We start from the raw sequence: 10043 nt of genomic DNA, 5'->3' as shown, positions 1-10043 counted from the left end.
AAATATAGAGAATCACTCTATCCCCGAAAATTCCTTTTAAATTTCCACTTATATAAGTTTTTGGGGGCGCTGAAAACGAAAATAGCTTTTAAAATTACGGTAAACGACCAGTTTCCAAGATATGAAAGAAATGTTAGTTTCAAAAAGCAGGGGATCACTTTTCTATAATAATTTAACGTAAAATGAGCACCCACTTTGAGGCCACCATTTTATGGGGAGGGTACATTCTTTCCACCCTCGGAAAATCTTTTAAAATCACCACTAACGTTAAAAATTCCAGGAAACAAGTAGTTTATAGAATATAAAGAAATGCACCCACTTTATGGCCACCGGCTGTGACATCCACAACACCCCCGCCCCTATATCGCCTCCCACCAAATGTAAACAAACTTTTTGTGAAATATGAAAGTCTTCTTCTGCTCGGTCGATGTTGGTGCATTACTTACGTTAAAACGGTTAATTACAGCGCAGAAAAACTATACAAGTTCTATATCGAATATCCCTCTCCCAAAAAAAAAAAAATAAATAAAAATATAAACCGGCAACCCCCCGACCCGCAAAAAAATGATAATCTCAATGTGGGTGCTCATTTTACGGTAAAGTATTATAGAAAAGTGATCCCCCACTGTTTTGAAACTAACTTTTCTTCAGATCTTGGAAACTACTCATTTACCGTAATTTTAATTATTTTTATTTTCGTGTTTAGTTCCCTCGAGGGCCAATTTTCCATGTGAACAAAACCCATCATCCCATTCATTATCTGCTCCTTTTTTTGTTTATAAAATTTGATCGGTGTTACCCAGGATTTATTATAATAATTTAACCTAGCAGATGTGTTTAATTGCCTGCGAAACAGATTTTCTTTATAATTTATTTAATATCTTAAATTAAAAATGGTCAATTTTTACGACGTGACTCAGCGTCTATTAACCCCTAAAAAAATAAATACCTGCTTTTTTGTGGGCCTATTACGTTTAAGCAGTCTTTATAAATAATATGAAAGAAGAAATTCTGAAAAAAAATGTAACATTTTAGCGTGGGGATAACTTTTCTATATAAATTTAACGGAAAATGAGCACCCACTTTTTGCCCACAAAACGTTCAACCAGACATGACATCTCTAGCATTTTTCATGTTTGGCGACCGAGGAGGGGGGCAAAACATGACAAATACATTTTTTGTGGTGGTGGTGGGGGGAATTACATTTGAAACATAAAATATCGATAAATTTAATTAATTTTTATGAGACCATTCTGTACTTTCACCTAACAATTTTATAAACAGAACGAACCCCAAAATATGACAAATTCATTTGATTTTTGGGTGTGGGAGGGTTACATTAGAAATATAAAATGGCTAAAATTTTCATTTAACTGTTTTTGGAATTAAATTTTGATAGATCTTCTTTTTTCTATTTTTTTGCGATCGCATGGGCATTCACTGCTATTTTTATTGAAACAAAAGTTATAATGATTTATTTTTAATCATTTTTTTTTGGAGGGGGGGTCCAGTGCTCAATATCCGGAGAATAGTTTCTTCTCTTTGTAGCCCATCTGCCGAAATATCTGGTGGAGAGGGTATCACACACTTCTTTTTGGGGGCGATTACATTTACACGTTTTTATCCGTTCTTTTATTTTTGTTGTGGGGGTATACACGTTGCCCATGATGAAAGTGATTAGTATGCAGGTATGTTTCAAACGGAACTTCATGTCAACCCAGGCAACGCTGGGTACCCATGCTAGTATATATATATATATATATATATATATATATGTATATTATTCATCAACAGACGGGGTGTTTCGCTGTATCACAGTTATTCAGTGCGACTAGACTTGTACCCATATCAGAACTAGAAATCATACAAACATTAGTTGATAGTCGGCTGTTCTAGTCTCTGGTCCATGAGATCGATGCCTGCAAACGATATCATCAAATGTCTGTTTGATTGACGCTTTTACAGTGCTCGATTTGTTTTTTTTATTTACAACTGTTAAACCCCTTTTAAAGGGTTATGAGGAAAACACAACACGGAAAGAGAGTAGTAAAAGGTACCAACAAGAACATACAAAAGTGAGCATTGTTCGTCGGCTAGACTAACTAAATAATATTTATCAGTTAATTTATCTATTGTAAAATTATACAAACATCAGCCGATTTGCAATTTTTGCAAAAGACTCCCATATCTCTTTCCGTCATTTACATAGACAAAATTTAAGCTAAATAGAACCCACATTATGTACACTTATGCTTAGTTGGTGTGATCTAAAATTCACAATGATTTGCAAGTAAATCCTATGCATACAATACATATCAACATATATACATAGCTAACTTTATATATAAATAAAGATTTACTTTCTTACGTGTCGTTTTTACAATATAATTCCCATTTGTAAATCATTCTTTCCATTTTTACTTTCGTATTGTCATTTTCAGCCATGCAAAGCAATAAATACTTTCAGATTGTGCGAATTATTGGACTGTAAATTTATACATTTGTTCCACTATAAATAATAAAAAATGAAACTGTAACAAATATATGAAATATTTACACACGTGCTTGTTTGTGTAAGATGAAAGAATTGCTCTTCAGAAAATAAATATAAAAAGAAAACTGAAAAGCGAACACAATAAAATAAAAATAAGATAATAAAACAAGATGACATAAAAACTATATGCATCTTTATGTTAAAGGTGACGTTATCTATGTTTTTATAAACTCTACAACAATGTAAGTATCTGTCTATGTGTCAGATTATCGGTACAAATCGCAGATTTTGGGTTGGATCTATATCGGTGCTACTAAAGCATGCTAATGCACAATAGAAAAGGGATGAACCCATATGTTCTTCTTATGAGTGAAGTAGTATGTTTTACAAAACTCTCAAGCAATTAGTCAGAAAAGAAGAAATACTCAGAAATACTCCTGCGACCAAGCAGACTACAGTCATTTATAATACGCGTTGCTAAACAGTCATTATCAATTTGTGATTAGGGTGTGTTGTTCTCCATAATGTACGATATATTTGAATTAAATTCAATAAATTGACAATATCAGAGTATAATCCTAATGATTCAAGGACCACCACTCTCATTAAAGAAATTAAATTAATATATATATATATATATATATATATATATATAGAGAGAGAGAGAGAGACAGATACATATATATACATATATATATGTTCATATATATATATATGCATATATATATGTATATATATATATATATATATATATATATATATATATATATATTAGCTTAATTTATATAATGAAAGTGATGGTTACACACAAGTATATTAATATATATAAAAGCCAAAATGTGTGTGTGTGTTTGTATGTCTCGCAAAAACTTTCGACAGATGCGCTGGATTTTCACGAGATTGGTATCATTTTAAAGCTCCAGATCTTGGACGACAAATATCGAAAAATTGGCCAAAAACATTAATTCCTTCATCCTAAATTGGCCAGTTTTGTACAGGGAGCGGATAACAAAAAACCGTACTTCGCCTATTCTTTTTGTTTTATTTAAGAGCACACACAGCTCTAAACACCCGGGAAACGCCGGGTACCCTTGTTAGTATATATATAAAAGTCTTATGATTGAAAATTTATTCAAATTTAAAAAAGCATTATAAATCTGTAAGAAAAGTATACACAATTTTAATTATCAGACAAGGAATACAAATTAACTTGAAAGACCTTATATCGCGGAGTTTCGAAAATGCAATTCTTCTTATCAGAGGAAAAAGGTTTGCAAAGTATACAATCAATTTTGTAGGTTAATGCATTGAAATTAATCATACTTGCATAAAAAGTTAATAAACAGTTAGTGAAAGTTTATAGGGATTTAAAATGGTTGTAAAAGCAGGAAGCAGGAAAATGGAGAAAGAAGATATGGTATAAATCCATAGAAGAAGGAGGTAAAATTCAGAACAGGATAAATTTAAATAAACCCATTGATAATCTATTGGTAATCCATAATGGACGGTAAAACAGAATTATAGATGTCCAGGGTAAAAAAGCTTCGAAAAAAAAATCAGATCATGAAGAGGTAAAGTTATATTTTTTTTAAAATCAGTTTTCTTTTTAAAATAATTGATACGGCAAATGTAAGTGTTAAAGTGAAGATTCAAGGGATAGCAATAAACGAGTGACATTGAAATTGAGAATAGGGAGGTAAATAAAAAAGAGTAAAAATGAAAAAGAGAAGAATATAAAAGAGGAAGAAAGAATAGCAAGAAGGCGAAAAAAGGTGTAAAAGAAAGATAGACATAGTTTAGAGAAAATGAGACTAAGAACAAGAGGAAGAGGCAGATGGAAAACCATCGTTATAAATCTATTTTTAGAACAGATGAATATGGGTGGGTCAGTTGAGGTAAATTTTACCCAGACAGGAAGATAATTGTGTGGAAATGATAATTCAAATTTCTTTATTTGAAATTTGAAGGGGAGTTAAAATGAGTAGAAAGGTGTACATATCATAAGTAATGGTTTAATGATTTAATGCATAATCATAATTGTTCGTATACACGTATGTACATATACAAATGTATAAATGCATACATCTATATAAAATAAAATATAGGATCAGAAGTGAGACTCACTCACATCCAATAGGGACACACATGCATGTAAGTATACATAGACATAGATGCATGCATACATATATACATACACATATATACACATATATAGATAGAAATACACTTACACATAACGTATACAAACAAAACATACATATAGGAAGATATACTGATATGGCAAGTATACAGCAGCTCCTTTAGTCTCACAAAAATAATAAAGAGAAATAGAAGAAATCTCTCTATTTTCTGTAGTCTGTTTTTGAACCCAGTCAACGACGGGTACTTTTGCTAGTATATATATATATATATATATATACTAGCAAAAGTACCCGTCGTTGACTGGATTCAAAAACAGCCTACAGAAAATGGACTCTGATTTATGAAAGTACTAGCAGGGCTACCCGGCGTTGCTCGGGACCGTATAAACAATGAAATAACAAAAGCAGATATTGAACATATGTTTTATTCTTAGGGGAGAGGAATCTTTCATCTCAAGTTTTAGCGTTACAAACAAACATTTGTCTTTTATATATATAGATAATGACAGGTTTTTTGGGGGCCCCCTCGAAGATAACTGATCAGTTGACCAACTTCTAGTGGTCCGTTTGACGTGAAATTTCGATATTTGTCATCCAGGTGATGGGGCTTCGATATGATACCAAATTTGTCAAGTTTGGTTCCGTCTTTCAAAAGTTTTAGCGTTACAAACAAACATACATACACACAGACGTTTGGCTTTTATATATATATATATACGGGACCGTATAAACAATGAAAAAACAAAAGCAGATATTGAACATATGTTTTATTCTTAGGGGAGAGGAATCTTTCAGGGTGAGAGAGAGAGAGAGAGAAGATAAAGAGTGTGAGAGAGAGGCAGAAGAGAAAGTTGTTCCATCCTCTTTCCCAAATTTTAATACTGTGCACGTTTGAACTCTCATCGTCGAGTTGATCCTCGAGTTGCCTATTGGCCTTGAAAAGTGCTAATATAGAGAGAAGAGAAACAGGGTGAGAGAGAGAGAGAAGATAAAGAGTGTGAGAGAGAGAGAGGCAGAAGAGAAAGTTGTTCCATCCTCTTTCCCAAATTTTAATACTGTGCACATTTGAACTCTCATGGTCGAGTTGATCCTCGAGTTGCCTATTGGCCTTGATAAGTGCTAATATAGAGAGAAGAGAAACAGGGGTAGAGAGAGAGAGAGAGAGAGAAGATAAAGAGTGTGAGAGAGAGGCAGAAGAGAAAGTTGTTCTATCCTCTTTCCCAAATTTTAATACTGTGCACATTTGAACTCTCATCGTCGAGTTTATCCTCGAGTTGCCTATTGGCCTTGATAAGTGCTAATATAGAGAGAAGAAAAACAGGGGTAGACAGAGAGAGAAGATAAAGAGTGTGAGAGAGAGGCAGAAGAGAAAGTTGTTCTATCCTCTTTCCCAAATTTTAATACTGTGCCCGTTTGAACTCTCATCGTCGAGTTGATCCTCGAGTTGCCTATTGGCCTTGATAAGTGCTAATATAGAGAGAAGAGAAACAGGGGTAGAGAGAGAGAGAGAAGAGAAAGAGTGTTAGAGAGAGGCAGAAGAGAAAGTTGTTCCATCCTCTTTCCCAAATTTCACTACTGTGCACGTTTGAACTCTCATCGTCGAGTTGATGCTCGCGTTGCCTATTGGCCTTGATAAGTGCTAATATAGAGAGAAGAGAAACAGGGTGAGAGAGAGAGAGAGAGAGAAGATAAAGAGTGTGAGAGCGAGGCAGCAGAGAAAGTTGTTCCATCCTCTTTCCCAAATTTGAATACTGTGCACGTTTGAACTCTCATGGTCGAGTTGATCCTCGAGTTGCCTATTGGCCTTGATAAGTGCTAATATAGAGAGAAGAGAAACAGGGTGAGAGAGAGAGAGAAGATAAAGAGTGTGAGAGAGAGGCAGAAGTAAAAATAAAATAGATAAACCCCATAATTTATTATACCATACCTATTCCCACTGAAATGCTTATCACAATATTCTGTGGATCCATATTAACGAAACCTAGTTAAACTTTGTGACATATTTCCATTCTATGGTGGTCAGGTGCTAACAAACACTCCATAATTTTATTATACCATATTTCTTCAAACTGAAACATAATTATCAAAGTATACTTACGCAGATAGATCTGAAAAATCTTTATTAAAGTTTGTGCCCATTTCCATTTTATGGAGGCCAGGCGCGAATGTAGAGCCCATAATTTTATTAAACCATCCCTATTTAAGTTAAAACATACTTATCAAAGTATTATTATGTACATCTATATCAAAAACACTTGTAAACGTTTATTTTTAAATTTTTAAATTTTTTATTTCCATACTTTGTGGACCAGGCGCGAACGCAGATCCCACAATTTTAATGAACTACCATTCTGCTAGATCAAACATACCCATTCCTGTGTCTCGATACATCTTATATCATCATATGTAATAAGTTTTTTTAAAATAGCCAACCATATAGGAGCCTATTCGTGACCATACCCCCCACACACAGACATTCAGCTTTATATATATATATATATATATATATATATATATATATATATATATATATATATGAGATAAATTTCTATAATGGAAGTGGTGGGTCCTGGATCATTAGGATTATACTCTGATATTGTCAATTTACTGAATTTGTATTACCGTATAAGATCTTATTTTTAATTCAAGAAAAGATTTTTATACCATGCTACACGTTAGACATGGCAACATATTTCCATTCTCTTTAATTTTAAAATGATTTTCAACTTTTTTAATTTTCAAAATTTTTTCTTGCCTGATGAGATCAATAATGATCGAAACGGTCTGTACATCGTAGCAAGATATAACTATATTTACGTCAAGAAAATAAAATAATATATATATATATATATATATATATATAATATATAAACATACTTCTATTAGTTTGTGTGTGTGTGTATTGGTATTCATATTAAAATCCTCTTTTCTATATTTTTTAAAAGAAAATACAACTTTCTTATATATGGGTTGTGGAATTGCATTCACTAGAAAAAGTTCTAGCCTACTTGCATATTCTTTTAAACATTCATTTTAATGAAATCTCTATTAGTTTATTCGGTTTTCTTATGGGATGATCATCTTTATTTAACTATTACGTGTAATTATATTAATGCAGATATTCTACATAATTTATACTTGCATAATATTTGCGTAACAAGTTTATAATAAACACAAAACTGTTTCCATATATATTTATGTATACGTATATATTTTTGTTTAACAAAATTTTCCTACCAAATTCCTCCTAGAGTTTTTGGTCTACAGACAGATAACTTCATATATAGGTATTTGAATCCATGTGAAACTTTACATTTGGGTTTTACACGGGAAAAATCGGTGCAAAAGTGTGAAAATTTAAAAAAAAAGAAGAAATTTGCCAGGTGAAGGTCGAACGCTGGCATTACGAATGCATAATGTAGTAGCTATTAGTTCATGTTTTAATTTTTAGTCTTGCCTTATAAATATCTTTATAGCCCTGTCATTTACGACAGGGGCAAAAATAAATCGAGATCTGAACGTTTTGGTTTCGATTCTCGGTGATGGCGCACGAGTCTTTTTTTAAAAAACTTTTTCAATCATTACTACGTATTGCGTCCAATCTCTCTCTCTCTCTCTCTCTCTATATATATATATATATATATATATATATATATATATAAGTGAAAGTGTCTGTCTGTCTGTGCGTGTGTGACTATCTGTGTACATTTCCCTACCTAATAACTTTGTCAAGTTTTAGACTACAGACGCAAAAATTTATATACAGGGTATAAGATGTGGGAAAATCTTTGTAATCGGTTTTCAACAAGAAATTTGGCTGTTTAGGGGGGTCAAAGTTCAACGATTTGACCTTTGAAAATTCTACCAAACTCCTCCGACAATTTTGGGTCCAAACACTTGAAAGTTTAGATGTAGGTTCCTTGGACATGGATCTGACTTAATAACTTGATTTGAGCCCAAAACAATAAATGTTAAGGGGTCATAATAGTTGTCGAAGTTAAAAAAATTTGACCGCTGCGGTCTCGACCAAATTACTCAGACAATTTCTGGTCTAAACATTTGAAATTTTACATAAAGAGAGATAGGGCAAGCTTTTTAATCGGTTTGGATCGAAAATTTGAGCTACCAATATATCAAATTTGAGCTACCAATATATAAATGTATGTATGTATGTTTGCATGTCTGCCTAAAACTTTCGACACAGGCGACGGATTTTCACAAGATCACTATCATTTTTAAGCTCGATCGTTCAGACAACAAATACCGAAAAATTGGCTAAAAACAATATTTTCACCTTCAACTAGACATTTTTCTACAGGAGGGTTCACTTTGTTTCGCCGATATTGTCGTAAGTCATCCCTCTTTTCGATTGTCTAGCCTTAGTATAAACTTACGTTACTTCCGGTAAGGCGGTGGTCGTAACAGCAAAGACGTCACGTTTGCTTCTCATTCTTTTCCTCCTTCGCGTTACGGATTCGAGCCTGCCTTCCTACTTCCACTTTTTTTCTTTTTGCTCAACATACACCTCCAAGCACCCGGGCAACGCCGGACTGAAATGCTAGTATATATATATATATTTCTGTGGAAATATTCTTTATTTCTTTTTATATCTACCTCTCCTTTTTTAAGAAATTGCAGATGATATAATGAACAAATGACAAAAGAATATTTATAAAAGAATTCGTATATTGCAACTAAATATTGTAATAGAATTGTGGACTATAAAGAATTATAATTTATGTAATAATAAATTTTATTAAAACCGTTATGAGAACTAAATTATGTATGGATTCAAATTTCGCTTAAATAAATAATTTAATACAACCGGAAATTGAAAATTTTTTTTTTTGTATGACTTTCATATAAATTGAGTGGGTATTTAAACATGTTATAATCATTGATGTTATCTGGGTAGATATGGATATATTAATTATAAATAATTCATTAATCACTAAATAGAACATTTCTAGTAAGATATATAGAAACTAATGCAATTTGTTAATAGAATATTAGAGTTTTTGTAGCTTTATTCTAAGTCCAAAATGGCGAAATGTAAGCAAATAATAAAGTAATTTCAGCTTCTCTTCCAAAAATACATTTTAAAGATGGTCAACATCATAAAATTTGAAATATACAAGTTTGATATTTTTAATCATTATATATATATATATATATATATATATATATATATATATATATACTAACAAGCCATTCGGAGTTGCCCGGGCGTAAAGTAGGCTTAAATATATTTTAATTAATGCACATTTCGTATTTATTATTATCGAGACAATTCTTTATCGATTATAATATTGTACTCAATATAGAGTAGTAATTTTTAAAGTAATATATATATATATATATATATATGCATATGCATATATATATATGCATATACATATATATATACA

The sequence above is a fragment of the Euprymna scolopes genome, chromosome 4 (genome assembly GCF_053919585.1).
Source record: "Euprymna scolopes isolate OS-2025 chromosome 4, ASM5391958v1, whole genome shotgun sequence".
NCBI classification, from domain to species: domain Eukaryota; kingdom Metazoa; phylum Mollusca; class Cephalopoda; order Sepiida; family Sepiolidae; genus Euprymna; species Euprymna scolopes.
This window is presented reverse-complemented; position numbering follows the sequence as displayed.